General features: G+C 43.5%; 1 protein-coding gene and 1 long non-coding RNA gene across 3 annotated transcripts in view; one reads left to right on the top strand and one right to left on the bottom strand.

The window, feature by feature from the left end:
• The window catches only part of SUSD6 (sushi domain containing 6), an 87,976-nt gene extending 73,081 nt beyond the window's left edge, over positions 1 to 14,895 (bottom strand). For both annotated transcript variants that reach the window (XM_039875358.1, XM_039875357.1), the window contains exon 1: positions 14,649 to 14,895. The gene's annotated coding sequence lies outside the window, so the exon portion shown is untranslated. The remainder of the gene's footprint in view (positions 1 to 14,648) is intronic.
• A 273-nt stretch (positions 14,896 to 15,168) lies between these two features.
• On the top strand, positions 15,169 to 16,394 carry LOC120612796 (uncharacterized). The gene is made up of 2 exons (XR_005655538.1): positions 15,169 to 15,762; positions 15,848 to 16,394. It is a non-coding gene; the product is annotated as an uncharacterized LOC120612796 (long non-coding RNA).
• Positions 16,395 to 18,949: the final 2,555 nt, after the last annotated feature.

Raw genomic sequence — 18,949 nt, 5'->3', positions numbered from 1 at the left:
GTTAGTCATCATCTCAGACCTCATTAGGTCAGAGACCCGTTTCAGTCATCTTTGTATACCATCCTCCCACACATACTAGCATGTGTCAATAAATCAATGTTGAATTGGACTGAATGTAGGGTTGGCCATGCTGTAAAAGCAACCCCAGCCTTGTGGCAAGAAAGTGGGAACAAATCAGAATCATCATTCTAGGAAATTCCTGGCTACCTTAAACACAGAGACAAGAAGGCTACTACCTTTTGCAGTCCTGACTCCAACTCATCCCTGAGAGGAAAAGGAACATCTGCAGGAAGGCGAGCAGCCTGGGTCATTTAGAGGGAACTGTCCCTGCACAACCTCTGAGGCAGCAAGCAGGGAGACACGGTAATATAACAGGGCATTAACCAGCCTCTACCGCTGAGCCAAATGGGGATCTATAAATGCGGTGTTTCAAAGGCAGATAATGCTGCCTTTGCTAACTAAAATGGGAGTTGCCTTTCAGTAGAGTATAGGCCAGTCTATAAATGCAACTGATTAAAAGGCTTCCTGCAGGGCCCAACTGCCACCTGCCTCAATACAGAGGCTATCTGGCCCCAAATAAACCCCACGGAGCTTCTTTCAGGGAAGAGTTGCCATCACATCAACAATGCAACCCCCTCTGAGTTATAGCCCAACCATTTTTTTCTACTTCAGTTTATTTTTGCTAACCAACCTCCTCTTTCCACACCCTTCCCCGGACCATTCACTCCCTATTATTCCTACACTGCAGCTCCCACCCGTCCTGCTCTCCTCTCTCCAGGCGTTTGTCTTGTCTCCTTCCCCACCACATCCTCATCTCAACTTCCTAATCCGCACGTTTTATTTGCTATGAAAAAAACACAGGCTTTGGAATTACTCCAATCTTGGTTCTAGCTCAGCAAATTACTTGGTTTTCTGATCTATACAGTGAAGATAAGCCTACCTAAGTACAGCACCTAGCACAATGCCTGGCACAGAGCAAGCACTCAATACTTCTTGCCTTGCCCCACTCCCCACAGGGTTCTTCTTCTTTTCTGGGCAATGTAACCATGACAGTCATTCTTTCTAGGTATCATACCTAAGACATTCAAATGTCTTAATCCATAGGAGTAACAAATGATGAACATTTTCATCACCAATGTTATCTGTGTGGCAGGCATATTCTAGGCACAGTGGTCCCATCAGCAACCTTCAAATTACACTAAAGAATGGTTACTTTGTACCTCCCTACAAATACTACAAATGACACATTTGATGAAGAAAGTAACCAGAGGAAATGTGAAGACACAGAGTTGAAAGTCAATTCTAGCCAGAAGCAAGGGAAAAATAAAGGCCTCTGTAAGTCAGGGGTAGCACTAATACCCCAAAAGGAAGATTCCCATAATTCTACAATTATATGTAAAAATTTTTAAGTTAACTATGACAGTAAGAACATCTGCCAGTTTTACCAGACACACCATCTGGTCCATTTCTGATAAGGCCCAGGCACAACCTCCCATAGGCCAGGGACTGCCAACAATATGTTTCCCAAAAGGTGGCATCCTAAATGACAGCTCCAAGGCAGTGTGCCATTCCTCTTGCACGTTCATGATTAGACCTGAAATAAACCCACAGCTCAGTTCTTTTATAAGTATCTCCTCTAAAACTTCTAGGCATCACCCTTATAATCGGATTTTAAGCAAGCAAGTCTATCTTCAAAAACCAGATAAATACTACAAAACACAATAAACAGCCTGAACAACTGTATTTTAGAGGAGCTTTGGATGGGGAAAGGTTCTCCACTGAAAAGTCTTATTTTGCAGTTAGCTAAGTGTAAGACGATCCTTTCCATGAGATCTTCAAGGTCCTCCAAGGATCTTTCTTTTGCCAAGCCAACAGGAAGCACTTTAATGCCATAAATAAAAGAAACCAGCTGGGAGTCAGAGCAGAATTGTCAAGAGGTACAGTGACTTGACTGGTATTAAGCATTGAAAAGTGAGTGCTTCAATAGCAGCCTCCTCATACCCTTCAGATTCTGATGGGAATTATAAAATGTGAACCCAGTACCTACAGCAAGGATATAGTCCAAAGAAAAAATGGACTAAAGATTTGCCAGCCACCACTAAATGCAAATTTGGGAAAAGGTGTATGTGAAACACATAAGAACAATACAAAACTATCAAGTGCAAAACTCTGTACAAATATGCACACTCCATCCAGTCCACTAGGCAAACTTAGATTGGTAAAACTTTTGACATTGCAATGCCTATAATTTTCATCAACTGTAAGTATTTCATGACCTATGTGAAGGGAACAAGGCAAATGTGGTAATGTCTGATAGAGAACTGAAAGGGCAAGGGTGAAAAGTATACTATAAAAACCCAAGGTGAGGAACTGGGTGGGGCATGATCAGCTCTGGCCCCACAACTGAGTTTGAGGATGAGAATCTCTCACTCTTTGGAAACAATACTGGGCAGAAATCACTCAGATTTTTCCTCTAAAAATGTGAATATACAGAACAGGAGCCCACAGCAAAGCTCAAAACCTATTTCCCACCAACTCTGGCTTAGATTCAACCATTCATTCCCACGATCAGGCAGATATTACTGAGCAGGTGGGAAGTTATGGGCAGTACCAAAGTGGTGTGAAAAGATGCCTTCCCTTAGAGAATCTAAGCCCATCCTTGTGCAGGCCTTCCAGAATGAAAGAGGGAGAGATGAGCAGACTCAGGGCTGTGAGAATGTCAGTGTAGACTCCAGCAGCAGGGCAGTTTAACACAGAAGACAAGATCTGAAGGAGTTGAGAGACTTGACCTACAAGGGCAGTGGTAAGGAGCCTCTCACCTGCCAAGCCAGGAGGATGTGGCTTGTGATAGAGACAAACCCCTCCCCTTGTCATTCTGGATGTAGTCCATCCACCTTGGAAAGCAGAGAAAGGACCTGGTCCTAAGCTGGCCTCTTCCCCTTGCTCAGCCACCAACAAACTGAACCTCAATAATCCTATACTCACACAGTGCTTTTTATATTCACAACCCTGGTCAATGCTGATAACAGTTAATACTTACCAAGCAATTACTATGTGCCAGATTATGTCTCCTCCAAACTCTCTATATGTAGTAGATACTATTATTAACTCCCATTTTAAGTTGAAGAAGCTGGGCTTAACAAAGGGACTAATCCGAAACTACACAAATCAGACATAAAATCTAACAATACAAGAGCAAGGGTTGACTAGTAATTATTATCACTTCTTCCCCAAATAAACTGCCATTTTAATATCTTTTGGTTGTCAGGCACTGCACCTAGTGTTTTAAATATCATATTTTATTTGATTTTCATAATAATCCCATGAGGGAATACTTTTAAATGTAATTGTAATTATTTAAGTTAGATATACCAGTGGAATATTCAAATGATACAAAAAGAAAGTTTAAGAAGTTAGTTTCCTGTATTCTTCCTCACCCCAGAATTCTCCACCCCAGGTACTCGATATTTTGGTAACTACTCTTTTAGACATACATAGTGTTGACATCATCATCTCCATTTCACAAATGATAAAACTAAGGATCAGAGGTTAAATTTACTCAAAGTCATATGGCTGGTAAGTGGCTGAGCTAAGATTGAAAACACGGTCAATCTGATTCCAAGGCCCCCTACTCTTCACTGCCTCCCACTCAGTAACCCCTTCTTCAAACAATCATCCGTTTTCATTAGCGACAGGCAAGAGGGAAACTATGCCTGGCCTATAGCCAGTCTTACTCCTTCACTTTCCCAACCAAATGGAAAAAACAGACAGGGCTGGCCAAGGACACCCTGTCCCAGTAACATTAGCACTGCTTTATGTTTCCTCCAATCTAAGCTATCATAGGTGAGGCAGCACCTTCACCTGTACCCTCCTGACTGCCCACACAGGCTCATCTTCTGCCTCTGAAACAAGGGCAGGCAATGGGGGAGAAAAGGTTGAGCCTTGTTTATAAGAGTCCCTGGGTCCCTAGGTCAGCAAAAAAAAGGAGACACTCCTTCAGGAACCCTCTTGAGTTCTGAGGCCAAGACAACCCCACTCTGGAAATAGCATGAGGCATGTCAGGGAGACCTTGATCCCATCCTTGCTGCCTGGAGTCAGAACATAACCGGCAGAAAGAACAAAGATGCAACAATGCCTGATACAGAGTAAGTTTGCAGCGCCGCTCAAAATCCCAATCACAGAACCCCTAGAACCCAAAGAACTCAGAATTTCTGCTCTGGCGTACCCCCAACTGGACCCTCTAATAACCTGAAAACTGCATGGATCTCTAGACACCAGGGTTTTGTCCCTATGGCCTCCCCCTCCTCCAAAAAATAAAACAAAAGCCCCTTCCTTGGGCTATATGGGAATGCTTTTTCCTTAGATGAAAGTTGCCCTTTCGAATTAAGTACACCTTTGCATGCTTGTTTGTCCCATTAGTACACAAAAACATACTGACATACTGACCTTGAGAGTGCCTATGCTGAGACAGGGCAGGGGAGGAGGAACAGAAAAGGGGCTGTTATATTATTTTTCATGAGCAAGTTAAAATTTATCCAGTCTGCAATTCCAAGAGGTTTCCTATTTCCCTGAATGGGATACCAACGTTTGATACACCCTTAACCCCAGCTGACTCAGCGTTACTATTTACATATACAGTGGCTGCTAAATGCCTACTTAGGTTATCAAAGGCCTTGGCTTTCCCATTTGTAAAATGGGACTAAAACCTTCGTCACAGAATTACCTGATGTCTTATGTGAAAGCACTTTGTAAAATGAAGCAATTTTATTGCTATTAATATGGATACCCAGCTTGCAGAGAAAACACAGAGGCAACTTAAACCAGCCCTTTCCGTCCTTAAGGGGCTTGAAATCTCTGAAGGTAAAAGAGAATAACCAAAACACTGGAGAATAATTCAAAACATTTGTTAGACTGTGTGCTGCAAAGAACCCCTGTGGGGAGATGATTACATGGTAAAGAGCATTCAATAAATATTTCTTCAATTAATAAATGCGTTCAGACACATCCCTTGAAAAATACCAACCTTCTGTTATTCACAGAAACTTTTATCAACACCAAAGGCTCTGAAATCTATTCACTCTACTATTGCTCACATGTATCCCAAGAAAAGCAGTCAGCATTTGTAGAGAACAGCCCTTCTTTCAAAGATGTGAATTTTCAAACACATACACAGACCCCAAAGGAGAGGACCCACATAATTATATTTTGCAATTCCAGAAAAGAACCACTCCCAAAAGAGCTCACCTCTGGAGAACAAACAGAAACAAGCCACCCTGTGTTAACTACTTCACTGCATGCAACTGAAGTCACAGTGGATGCTAAAAAAAAAAAAGTGTTTGTGTATGTATAAATGAGGCTGAACCAAAATCCAAATGTGTAAATTAGATTTAGGATGTGACTGATGCCTCCTGAGGCTTCTAAAAGAATGACACCATTCTAGAAACAAAGACTTGGCACCTGAAAATTAGCAAAGGTACTCTCTGGTTAGATTAAAATTCTTAAAGGGTCCTATAGTTTGTTTTTGACTGGCCTTGCTAAAATATTCTGGACAACCTCCAATATCCTCTCTTTCCTTCACCTCCTCCCACCTGCATGGTTCCTGAGCTGTCTTCTTTTCCTGACACCAGTCACAGTGAACTTGGTGAAATTTAACAGCATTTTATCACCTAGTTTATATTTGTTTTTCAGTCAGACCAGACCACCCTCCAAATGTCTCTTTTTAGAATTTCATTAATACCACTGATTCCTTGTCATCAAGGCTCATGGCTTCAAGGTCACCGTGCCCTCTTACCCTTTTTACTTTAATCCTCTACACCATGTCAATCACTTATAAATCAACAAATTAATACAGGAGCTGAGTACAAAGGAGTGGACAAGACAGTCACTAACCTCCGGGAACTTCCAATTTCAGCCTGCAAACTGGGCCTACAAAGAGATGGCTGGCTACCCACAGAGGTAAATTATATGGGGATGTACATTTATTGGGAGCCTTATTATTCCCAGTATTGTATTAGGTCCTTTACTGCCCCCGGCAGGTTATAAAGCCACAGATATGCCAGGAAAAGAGACTTCTCATATCAACATTTATACCCAAATTTGAGGCTTGGGGAAGACAGGAGAAAAAAGATTCCCTAAGGAAGTCACACCACTGATCCTATTTCTCTTTTCCCAATTTATCTCTGTTAAACCCACATTTGCTTTTCTTTCTTAATATTTAAAAAAAAAGTTATTTGAGAATCAGAAAATGTTCCCACATTAAAAGCTGATTGGTTAAGTAAAGCCCGAAAAAAGAAATCCTCACACCAGACCAAACTCCTAGACCTAGCTCACTCTGCAGTGAAAAGCAATTTGCTTTCTTGCTTGGGAGGCCAGGAGGAATTCTATAAGGATATTTTTCAAGCTTTCCTCCTTGCCAGGGTGATTATTGGTTTGGGGGCACAGACGTCATTGAAAAAGTCAGTAGCTTCTTCAGAATAGTCAAGCTGAAAGTCCACTTTACACAACAGATTCCTTTACTACTACCCTCAAATTAAGCAATCTACGGATGTTCTCCCAAATTGATAACTCCATGAGGGCAAGTATCATGCCCATTTTGCTCCTTGCTTATAACTGTATACCTACTAGCACAGACCACAGGAATTCACTAAATACTTAGCAAACAAATGACTAGATTTACTTCCTTTCAGTTTCTGCAGCAATCATAACCACCTCCCACCAGCCTGACGTCACAGCCCAAAGAGATTATCAGCTCACAAATTATTACGACTTGAAGGTGCATGTAAAGGGGAAAAAAAGATGGACTAATGAACTCTTATGAAACCCAGAGCCTGTTCTTCTTGTCATACTGCTGCGTAACAGGCAAAATCCCCAAAAGACTAAAATGAGGAGGTAAGTGGCCTTCCCATGGCAGAGTTTCTACCTGGAGGAGGACAGGAATCGAGGATTGATAAAGGTGGACCAGCCAACATACAATTTGTTAATTCTCTAGAAATATCTTGAGCATGCCAACTAAAATAGCAGCACCCAGTGAACACGAAACTGCTCAATGGTTTTCAGGATGAGGAAAGGCAGCATATATGACCTCAACCCAGGCAGCCTATTTCCTTCCTGGCTGATTAGAGAGACAGAGGTGTATGTTCACACTGCATTTGGATGGGTGGCTGATCCCACATAAAATAAACCTGAGGAAATCAGAACCACAGTTGTGAAGGGTTCTGGTCTGCTAATGTGGTCAGAGGGAGGAAGCATCAGTCCTCAACTGCATGCTCCCAATTATTGGGCAGTTCTACTACACCTAGGATGCCACCAGCTCCAGCCACTCTCCTACCTAGGCAAGGAGAATCCAAAGGGGAAAATGATTCAGGGAACACATCCAACTGGCCTAGAGTCAGATGCTGTTTTTGAAATGCAAAGAAGCACAGAACAGAGATAAAATAGTTAAGCATGCTCAACTTAAGAAAAACAGCGCCCATTTTAAGAACAGTTCTACCTTTAATGACTCATTCCCCTATGTGATTTCACTATTAGATTCAAAACTGTAATCACAAGAGGCATGAATTTGTTCCTAACAATATGAATCACACATCTTGATGGGCTCCCAATTCCCTTTTCTGGGACAGGCCCATGAGAGAAGTTGAAGACACCGGGGTGGAAAATGCACTAGACTAGGAATCAGGAACCCTGGCTTCTCCCCTGGCCCCATTACTCAGAAAGTCAGCTCTGCACATCCATTTCCCATTTTCCTTTCTACGAAGCGAGGAGGTAGAATGAGACGATCCCCAAAGTCTCATCCTTCCAACTCCAGCATCTCATGAGCCTACAGTGTTTCTCTCAGCACATACTTAGTTTGCTGTGCAAAGAGTTTTGTGGTAACATCTGAATATTAGAGTTAAGAATTCAAATCTTCAGATAAGAGTCTTCTAACTTCATTCAGTCTTTTGAGACTCTTAAGACTTGGGAAAAGAATTTGCATTAAGAGGCAGAGCCCAGTCCAAATCCAAAACTTTTGGCAATGAATTGTGGCAGGGAAGTTATACCTACATCACACACATTTACACACACACACACCCGAGGGAACTTTCTGGAAAGACTGATCCTTGGGCTTGGCTCCAGGTACAGAACCTAATACAGGTATAGCAGAAAATAATTCAAGTTCCTGGTTTTTGTTCTGCTTGTTGGACAAAGGGCATATGCCCGGTGTCCACGTGTTTCTTTGGGGTGGAACCGTCTTGAGTCTCATATAATTAGATGGCCTGCACATGCACGCTTTCAAGAGCTTCTGGTAGAGATCTAGGAGCAGAGGAAGCAAGACTAGCTATTGCATTCTTTCTGTAATGTGGCTGGTATGATGTAAAACCATCCAGGAGTAGATTCTGTAGAGGAAATAACACTCCCAGCAGCACCATCTGTTCCTCTCTGTGTCGGGCATGATCTGTATTTTTAACCTTGGGTGCAAGTAAGGTCTATCAGTAAGAGCTCTCTTCACTATCTCGCTGGTTGGCTCTCTATTCAATAAGCATTCCACTTCCCAGCCTAGCAGAAGCCTGCAAGCAGGTGGTACAAACCCTGGCATGGAATTTTTCATAAGGAAATGCTTCTGGGAACTATAAATTACATTTGATAAGGAAGGCTCTGTGGGGTTCTTGGTAAAGTTCTCTCCATAAAACACAATGACACAATTTAGAACTGAGGCTTCAGGCTGAAAACCCTCTTTTAAAAAAAAATAAAAAGCAGCAGTACATGTGCAATGAATATAAGTACTACTGAATCTGTCAACTCTTACTACTGTTTAATGTTCTGCAGCAAAGATTTGGAAACGATACTACTGGAGAATTCAAACTTCATGAATACATGATTCTGTGTGTGTGTGTGTGTGTGTGTGTGTGTGTGTGTGTGTGTGTGTGTGTAGAACACCTTAATTCAATGCAATATCCTCAACATCATAAGATCAAGAGATTTTGCTATAACACTGTTCTTCTCCAAACTGCACAACAAAGTAGAATGGTAACTACAAAGTAGAAATATTGATGCAGCTTTTAAAATATCTCCCTGAGGAGAAAAAAATATATGTCCACACAAAGCCTTATTCATGGATGTTCACAGCAACAGAATTCCTAACAACCAAAAAAACAAACCACCCAAATGTTTACAAACTAAAGGTGGCACATCTATACAACAGATTATTTAGCAATAAAGTAGAATGAAGTACTGCTACATGCTACAACACAGGTAAACCTCAACAACACTACACCAAGTGAAAGAAGTCAATTACTAAAGACCATATATTGTATGATTCTGTTTATATGAAATGTCCAAATAGGTAAACTACAGAGAAAGTAGATTAGCTAGTGATAACTATAGGCTGGGGGCACTGCAGAGGAACAGGGGGTGACTGCTAATGAGGTTTCTTTTGGGGGGTGATAAAAATGTTCTAAAATTAGATTATGGTGATGGTTATACAACTTTGTAAATATACTAAAACCCATTGAATTGTACACTTTAAATGTGTGAATTTTATGACACATAAATTATCTCTCAATAAAGCTGTTTAAAAAAAAAATACATATATGGCAAAATAAAATCACCCCTCTGAAAAAATCTCCTTGAGCAAACTTTGAAATAATCTAGTTGTATAAGAGAAGATATTTAAATCACATCTATTTGCTGGACCATTATAAAGCCATTAAAAATAATTACAAATGGCAATGTGTCATAAAAAGGAAATGTTTATGGTATAATCCTAGGTGAAAAAAAATATAAAATTGAATGTACTAGGATTTCTAATTAAAAGAAAAAATGGAATACATGGAAATAATGTTTGTATTAGGATGGTATTTTTATCCTTTATTTTCCAAGCTTTCTGTAATATCATGTTTGCTGATGCTTAAAAAACAAACCCCTTATCTTCCCTCAGTTTGCCTCACTACAATTTAAAATGCAAAATAAGCAAAACCACCTTGTTCTCTTTTTCAAATTCCCTTTTTTAAACTTCCACCCACTTAGTTCACTGAGATCAAATGAGAACAGCCCAAAGAAGGAAGAATGGAATAAACACTCCTATCCCATTCCCAGAAGCCAGTTTCATTTTACTGGCTTTGTCAGAAGCCAAAGCCTAGTCTAACCAAAATTTCAGCAAAGAGAGCCTACACATAGAGCAATTCCACGCTCTGATCTTAAACTTTTGTAGGTGAAGGCAAGTCACTGCTGGCAGGAGGCTAGACTTGAAAAGATTACACATTTCTCCTTAAGAAAGGATGGTAAGAAAAGGCGGAACTAGGAAAAAGTCCCTATTTCTGCCTCTTCTCATGGGGTTTTGTGTCCTATCTCTAACTACAAGAGAATAGAATCCTGAATCATTTCATTTTTCACCACAAAAGATCCTCTTCTGAGTAATAAAAAAACTGTCAGTCACCAACTCTGCCAACTGCAAACCCACTGAGAACCTACTTACTGTCATCAGGAATCCCAGGCTAACTTCCCCAAATCAAAGAAAGGGGCCTTGCCCCCCCCCAAAAAAAAGGATCACACTTGTATATGTGTGTGGGAAGTGGTAGCACATTTAAGGGCACATAGCTATCAGGTAATTTTAAGGATCTATTAACACTGGTGACAGTAACAGGGAACTACATCTGTTTCTGCTTGAGAAAAATGCTTCCATAATATCCTGTTTCTGATTCTTGGCATGCAGCTTTCATATGTTTCAAGGGTGGCTATTTTCCTTTTTTGAGATGTAAGAGCCAGGAAGGGAGAATACATCACAGGCAACACCAGAGTCTGTGAAACCCATTTAGTTCTCACTACAGTTGCATTTTCTGCTGTTGCTATACCAATACCTTCACAGGGACTCAACTGTCCCCTAGCCCTGACAATAGCACAGGTGGCCTTTCATGGCTGAAGTGACCCAGCTTGGTGACACTGCAAGGTCTACCAGCAGAGTGGAGCCTTCCACACTCAAGTAAGAACCAGAGGATGAGAGAGAGAATAGAAGGAAACCTGCTGGTTTCTAGACCAAAAAACTAAAAGGGAAAGAAAAAGGACATCATCACAGAAATAAGTGAGCACAAGAAAAAGGAAACATCCACAGATGCCTGGCAGGCTCTGCTGCTAAAACCTACTAAGCCTTGTAAGAGGTAACTCTTTCCTCAGCACCTCTACCTTTTCAGATAGAGGTTTTTACACAAAGATACAAACTTACAATCATCCCAGAGAACAATGGCTGTTACCTTGAATCTAAGCCAGGGTGGGAGTGAACAGATCTTGATGTTCAAGGATAGTCACCCCAACGCTGTCCTGAAATTGCTTTACTAGTCTCAGGTCCACTGCTGTTAGCAGCTTTAAATACTCATCACAAAACCCCAAGCCCCAATCTTAAGCTGCATCCTTCACTCTCACCAATATGGAAATAGAACTCCCACACTCAGGCATTATTTCTCACTGCTCTAGTTTCCAAGTTTCCTGCAATGTGGCAACATAATTTAAGAATATTATGTTTTAAAAACCATTCCATTAAAAAAAGTCTCACTACAGGGGGATATGTGGGTGTCCCCTAAACTGCAGCCATCTTGAGGAGAAATGAAGGTAAAGAGTCTCTGTTATCATGTATGCATTTGTCCCAGTGCTTAACCTTAACCCAAGTCTTAATCCCCAGCACTCGTCTGCACAGAGCAATATTTGCTTTCAAAGTTAAAAAAAAAAAAAAAAAAAAAGTCACTGGGTTTTCTTCCTCTAATCATTCTCATCTTTCTTCTACTGCTTGAGGGAATGCCCCCTATATAAGACATCCCTACTGCCCAAGCAGATAGAAGAGGGAAAATGAATACTGCTTGTCAGCTTCAACTACAAGATCACATGTCAGTTCAGGAGCTCAGTAAAATGCTTCATGCATGGTAACTGCACAACTCTGCCCAGTGAATCTACTGATATTCAGGCCTCCAAGTAGGCATTTCACACCTCTAAGTGGGCATTATAGCTCTGTTGCTGTCCCTTGGTAAATGGGGAACTAGAGGGAAAAGACAAGCACATGTGCTCTCTGACCTTCCTTCTCTGCCTGTAAGAGGTTCTGCTAAACATATTCTTCCCAATTCACTTCTGAGCCCACAAACAGATATCAGTAGTTACCTGGTTGTCAGAGGAGCTAAGGATATGAAAAAAAGAGCACAAAGATTTAAAACATAAGGCAAGTTTTTATTTAACTGTGGAAAAGCACATAAGTGAAACGATGCTTAATAGCAAAAAAAAAACTGAAATAAATAGTTAAAGAAGCCAAAAGAATTACTACCTTTGGAGGGTGCGTGTGTGTGTGTGTGTGTGTGTGTGTGTAGAGGGGGAAGGCAGCTGTAGGAACTGCTGCCCCAGCAACAGCAAAGGAGGAAATCCCCTGCCAGGAGATGCACCATTACATAAGAGCACACGTTCAAACACCACGAGACGGAGACCTGCCAGGAAATCAGACAAAGTGCAGAGGTCTCTTCATCGGCCAACCTGCATTTGTAACACCTTTTTCTACCTTTCTTCCTCTTCTTCCTATCTGCCCAAATTCTGGGCAAGGAGAAGGAAAGCCTCAGCAAAAAAGTTGAACTCTGCCATTTCAGTGGGTTTGTGCTTAGGGTGGAAACACTGCAGGGCAAAGGTGGGGACAGGCCCTACTCAAAACACCCAGGGACCTGTTCCAGTCTAGTGATAGGTGAGGATTTGTTTCATATGCCATTTCTACTACAGTATTCAAAAAATTGTTCTGTGGAGAGAAGTCCTATCTATCAGGCTTCATCCAGTATTGTCATCTACTTAACTCATTGGGTAGAAGTTCCTTAAGCAGCAAGTGGCCACTAATGAAAATTAACAACATAAAACCAAAATAAAATTGACTTAAAGACTATGAACTCCATGAGGGTATTGGCTGGGTTCTGTCTTATTCACTGCAGTCTCCCCAATACCTAACACAGTTCCTGGCATACATTCTGTGTCACATAAACACTTGTGAATACTGAATGAAAGAATGAACAAATGAATGTTGTGCAAACATACCATAAATGTGTACCTTGGAGAAAGAGTTAAGGGTGATCAGGATGTGAGCAAAAGCCTGAAGAAGTAGTGCTTTGAGAAGGTTCTAGAAAGACTCCAGTTTTACTAAAATGTAAGCAAACTAGAAACTAACAGTTTAATCTTGTAGTGAACACAGCTCCACCAAAAGCTGTCTTTGTGACCTTGGGCGAGTTATTTGTTTGGCTTTGGTCTCAAGTGAAAAAATAGGAATAATAATATCTACCAGAAAAGTTTGTTGTTTATTAAATGAGGTCAAGAAAGTAAAGTCTTTGGCACAAAGCTTGGTACATAGTAAGCCCTGGAGAACTTTCCCCTATTACTGCTATTATTGTTGCTTTATTAAATACCTCCTTTACTGAGGAGAAGGTAAACACACATATTCCCCAACTCTGAAAATTTTTATTTCTGGTTGAATATACAACCAGCTAAAAATGAAAAGCCCAGAAAATTCAGAACTCGATGCCAAGCACATGTCTCTACTAGCCTGCACTAGATGCTGACAATTTGGGTGTGGAATTCCTAAAACAGAAAAGGTGGGGAGGTGGGTGTGAGTGTGTGTGTATTTCATACACATATTATAAATCGGTAACGAAAAAGAGCAAAAAATTAATTAACCACCGTGAAGAATGAAAAGACACGGTACCCACCTCTGCAGATCGAAGTAATACCTAGGTTTAAATGAACTGGGTAATTTTATTGCACCTCTGTACAAAGCACACACAAGCCTAGTTAGCAAGAGCAACAAAGAGCAGGGAGCAGCCTGCCTCGAAGAGAACATTCTGTGGGAACAGCAGCTTTAGGCCTCTTCCCTCAAACCAGCCAAAGACTTGATTTTGACGCCTCTTTTCCTCCTGGGTTTTACGGTCCCCCAAACCACCTCCCCCTCCTCATCTCTTTACAGGTAACTTTTTCCACTTAAGCAGCCCCACGGCCACAACCCTGCAGAAGGGTCAGACCTACACTAATATTTGGAGTCTCTAAAAAGCAGGAGTAAAACAAAGTCTGCATATATAAACAGGAAATGGTTTCGGTGAGTCTCAGCCCGGATAATAAGAAAAGTTTTTGCGATTAAAGACCAGACGAAACACGGAGGCTGCAGAAAGCTCTGGTGCTCACATACACGACCTGCAGGGTTTCCTCAGGAAATCCACCGTCTCTAAGCCAACCCTGCCCCCGAGCGGGACCCGCAGCTTTAGTCGGCTGGCGGGGAAAATAATAATAGTAATAAAAAGGAAGACCTCTGCTTACCTCCTCTCCAGCGACCCGCCGATTCTGGTCTTTACCCTGAACATCCCAGGCAGCGAGCGCGACCCCGCACACCTGGCGAGGCCAGGGCGGCGCGCCGGGATCCCGGCCGCAAACCGGGTGTCCGGTCCTCCCCGCAGCCTCGGCACAGGCTCCCCGGCCGCCCTCCCGGCACCGCGCCGGTCCGGCCCATACCAGAACAGCGCTCGAGGCCGGGTGACAGCAGGGCTGGCGCAGAGAAGCTGACGCCGGGCGGCCAGCCGGGGCTCCTCAAGGTCTCTCCTGGGCCCCTGACAGCCAGTGGGGCGCGCCAGTGACACAATGCCCGGCCCCGCCGGCCCCCAGCCACGGTGACAACTTACCCGGGGAACAGCGAGGCAACCTTCGGGATGGGGGCGCTCGCAGGATCCGCTCCGCCGCCTGCGCGCGCCCGCAGCTCTCTTGGGTCTAGGCGAGGCCCCGCGTGCCCCGCTTGCCCTTGTCTGGCTGGCGCTGGCCGGCGCTGCGGGAGGAGGCGGCGGGAGGCAAGGCGCGAGGCTGTCGCCCGCTGAGGAGACTGGAACGCGGCGGCGGCGGCGGCGGCGGTGGCGGCGGCGGCGGCGGCGGCAACAGCTCCGGCGTCACTGGCCCAGCTGTACAGCGCGGGCGGGGTGGTGCGGAGGGTGGCCGCAGAGGGGGAGGGGAAGGGGCGGGGCAGAGGAAGGGAAGGGGCGGGTCCAGGCGCGCACACAACAAGCGCCGGCGTCGCGCCGCCGCGACCGCCCGGCTGGGAGGCCCCGAAGATCGACGGCTGCCAGCACGCACGCGCCGCCCGCCCGGCCGCACGCCCCGCGGGAGGTGAGCCGGGGTTGGTGGAAGGGCCTTAAAGGGACAGTCCTGTCAACTGTGCGGGAGTGGACTAGGCGATGGTACCGGCCCAGACTGCTGCGTTTGCAGTGTGTCCTCCAATTCTTTTACTATTATTCTTATTTAATTTTTTTGATATTATTTGGATGTTTAGATTACTATTATTTGCAAAAATTGGTTTACACTCAGGTTCACAAAGAGCTTTGAATCGCTCGCCAGACCTATCGCTGAGGCAGGTCATTATCTCCCTATTAAGCAGTACTTCCCAAGCTATGGAGCATAGTCGGCCAACGTCAGAATTGGTCGCAGGTGTGGGGGTGGGTGTAAAAATGCAGAATTGGGGTCCCATCTCTAGCCTTTCTGACTTCGAAAGCTAGAGTCAGACTCAGGAATCTCTATTTTAACGAGCATTCCGAAGTGGTTTCTCAGCATGCTAAAAGCACACGATAGTTCTCAAGTTTAAGAAAACTGAAGTTCAAAACGAGGACAGGCAGAATCAGGCTAGAACCTCGCCACATTCCTATTTCGCATCCTGAGCCTTGCCTCCTGTGGCTATTTTCAAGCACATAATGAGCAGTTTGTGCACTATGACTACGTCATTTATTAGTGATCCCACTGCGGTCCTAGGAGGTAAGTCCTCCACTGATTTGTTTACAGGGCTTATTGTGGCCTGTTGATGGTGACGATTGTGACTTTTTTTATCTTTGTGCTCCAGGGCTTTGTACGGTGCCTGTCTGAGAGGTGTTCAATAAATCTTGAGGCGCTCCCACTTGAGAATCCGCCAGAGTCTGCGCTTGGACCCAGAGACTTCACTCAGCCTTTGCTGCAGCTTGCAGTCAACCATCCCAGTTTACCTGGGTCTAAGGGAGTTGCAGGGACTGGGACTTCCAGTCCTAAAACTAGGACAGTCCTGGGCAAATTGAGATGAGTTGGTCACTCCTGGAGTATGGGTGAGAGGGCATGGTATGCCTTCTCCCTCTCCCAGGAATCTAACTAGGAGCTAATGCCTGTACCACTTGGAGGGCAAGAAAGAAGAGCTTGGCTCCCTGAAAATGAGGGACAGAAAAAGTTCAGAATTAGTATATTGTGTCTCTGTTGCTCTTATTATTACTTATAACAACAGGAATGACAGCCACTACTTATTGAGCATCTACTGTGTGCCAGATACTGGGTAAGACTTTTATACATGTAACCGTTGTCAAGCGAATTTGAAAAGAATCTGGAGGCTTTGGCTAGAAATAAATGATTTATTTCTTAAAAGATTTATTCAAGGGTCTTACAGTTTGTAAACCAGTAACACAACTAGGCCATACCCAGTGTTTCGAAGAAGAAAGAAAAGCTAAAAGTTCTTATGGTCAAAAGTACATTGTTGAGAAGAATCAATTATGCATTCTCGGCCTCTGGTTTGGTCCAATATGGTAATCCTCTAGATGATTGGTGGTCTGGATAATGGATATCAGGGGATCTAGATACATGATCATTCTTTCCTTCGTCCTTCAGTGGGTAATCAGAGGGTTATCTGGAGGGTTGGTGTATATCCAGACATTAATGCAGGACTGGAAAGTTCAAAAGTTTAGGTTCCCAGGCTAGTTAAAACAAGAATAAAATTATTTCGAAGAATAATTCATCCTACTTGATTTTAGTAATTTAGCAGCTTGACTATAGTGACTCCGTTTTATTTCTTCACTCTGTTCTTTACCACTAATTTTGACAAAATCCTCCAAGTATTATTAACACTATTTTACATATGAAGAAACAGACTCAGATTTTTATAACATGAAAAACTATTCAGGATGTATGTTGTTGCAAAGCTAGAATTCATTCTTCTTTGTTCCAAAAGTCACTTTTTCAAATAAGTCATATAGCCCCTCCTACCCCCAAATTGTCATTACATATCTCTTGATCTTTTAAAAAATGCTTTCTTGCACACCAGCTCATTTTAGGTGCACAACATCCCCATAAAATGAGACATTATTATCCCCCAGTTTTACCTATAAGGAAGTTGAAGCACCGAGCAGATGACTGGCTTGTCTGACCTGAGATAGGAGTTAGCATGGGGTTTCTTGTTTTGATTCAAGATTGGACAACCTTCAGATCCCCGAGAAGTAAACAAGTAAACCTAGACCCCAGTGGAAGTGGAAGCATTCAAGCCAAGTCACCACAGAAAGTCAGAGTCCAAGATGGGTGGACTGGCAGGGCTGGGCCAACACAACTGAAGGGTGGTTCCACTCTTGGGAAGGGAGATCCTGAGCTCAGGTGGTTGTGCGAATATGTGGCATGAGCCAGCGCCTGGGGCACCCCTCATCTGAGCCTGGTGGCCCAGTCCCTGTTGGCCACTGGTCTGAGGGGGCTTTGCAGAGGTCAGAGCTCAGAGCTCAGAGCAGAGCTGCTCAGAGCAACCAATATATTCCCTGCACAGCCCAGTCCTGAGCCCAGCCTAGGAAATGTACACCTGAGGCAATGTGCACCTGAGGCTGCCCAGTGAGCAGGTGTGTGTAAGGGATTGATCCCTCCTCCTTTTTCTGAAGCATTGGCAAGTCTTTGACAACATTTTTATCTCTGACACAGACCAAGTAAGCTGGGTAAAAGTATTAGCCCCATTTTGCACTCAAGGAAAAACCAAGTCTAGCTGCTGTGTCTTCATAACTGCCCAGGCCCCACCTCCAGCCTGATTACCTGCTTCTGCTCCCTGCCCTTTGCTCAAGGAGGCAGCCAGAAGAGAAGGAAGGTACTTGGGGGCAGCTATGGCCTGAGGCTTTTCCAAACATAACCAGCCCACAAACCCCACCCAAACTGCTCCCAGTCATTTGACACAAAATTCCCTTGGTGACTTTCTTCCTCAAGGCTACTCTGACGGTTCATTTCATGTGACTTAATAGTGAGAAGGCAGCGTTGTGTGATTGGCTCTGCTAGCTCTGGGCTGCAGGTAGCTGGAGGAATGGAATGACCCTCTCCCTCAGTCTGTCCAGAGAGGCAGAGGCAGGGCCATGGAGCTTTGGCAGCCGCTGCCTATTTACTAAGTCCGTCATACTGTCTGCTAGCACTGTGCTAATGGCTTGACATACATGAGCTCACTTAATCCTTACAGTAAACTATAAAATAGGTATTAATACTATTGCCTGCATTTTACAGCTGAGGAAACTGCAGTACAGAGAGGTTAAAGATAAGGCCAAGGCCACAGTTACTAAGTAGTAGGGCCAGGCATGCCTACCTTTTAGGGAATAAAACTCAATTTGCATTTGCAATATTGTGATTTATAAGAAATACAAATTTCATCTTCATCTCTCTCTATATATATCTCCAGTATATATTTCATCTTTACCCATAATTCCTGGCTCATAACTCCCAAAATCCTTGATATTTCCCATGTTGAGAGTGATAAAGGTGTTTTCGTGATTGGAGGGTTGAAACTTTCAGTCCTACCACTGACCTCCTGGAAGGAGAGAGGGGTTGGAGGTTGAATCAATCACCAAAGGCCAATGATATAATCAATTACTCCCAGGAAAGAGTGCCTCTATAAAAACCCAAGAGGACTGGGTTCGGAGGTGGAGATTCAGGGAGGGTGGTGTGCCTGGAGAGGGCAAGGAAGCTCTGAGCTCCTTTCTCCATACCTTGCCCTACGCATCTCTTCCATCTGGCTGTTTCTTTGTTATATCCTTTTACAATAAACCAGTGATGTGGTAAGTAACATGTTTCTATGAGTTCTGTGAACTGTTCTAGCAAGTCAATCGAACCTCTGATTTATAGCCAGTCTGTCAGGAGCATTCTGTGTTGGAGGGGGTCATTGGAACCTCCATTCTGTAGTCAGTTGGTCAGA

Source organism: Pteropus medius, unplaced genomic scaffold, assembly GCF_902729225.1.
Source record: "Pteropus medius unplaced genomic scaffold, Ma_sr-lr_union100, whole genome shotgun sequence".
Classification (NCBI taxonomy): Eukaryota; Metazoa; Chordata; class Mammalia; order Chiroptera; family Pteropodidae; genus Pteropus; species Pteropus medius.
Note: the sequence above shows the minus strand (reverse complement) of the source record. Positions and strands in the feature narration are given on the sequence as shown.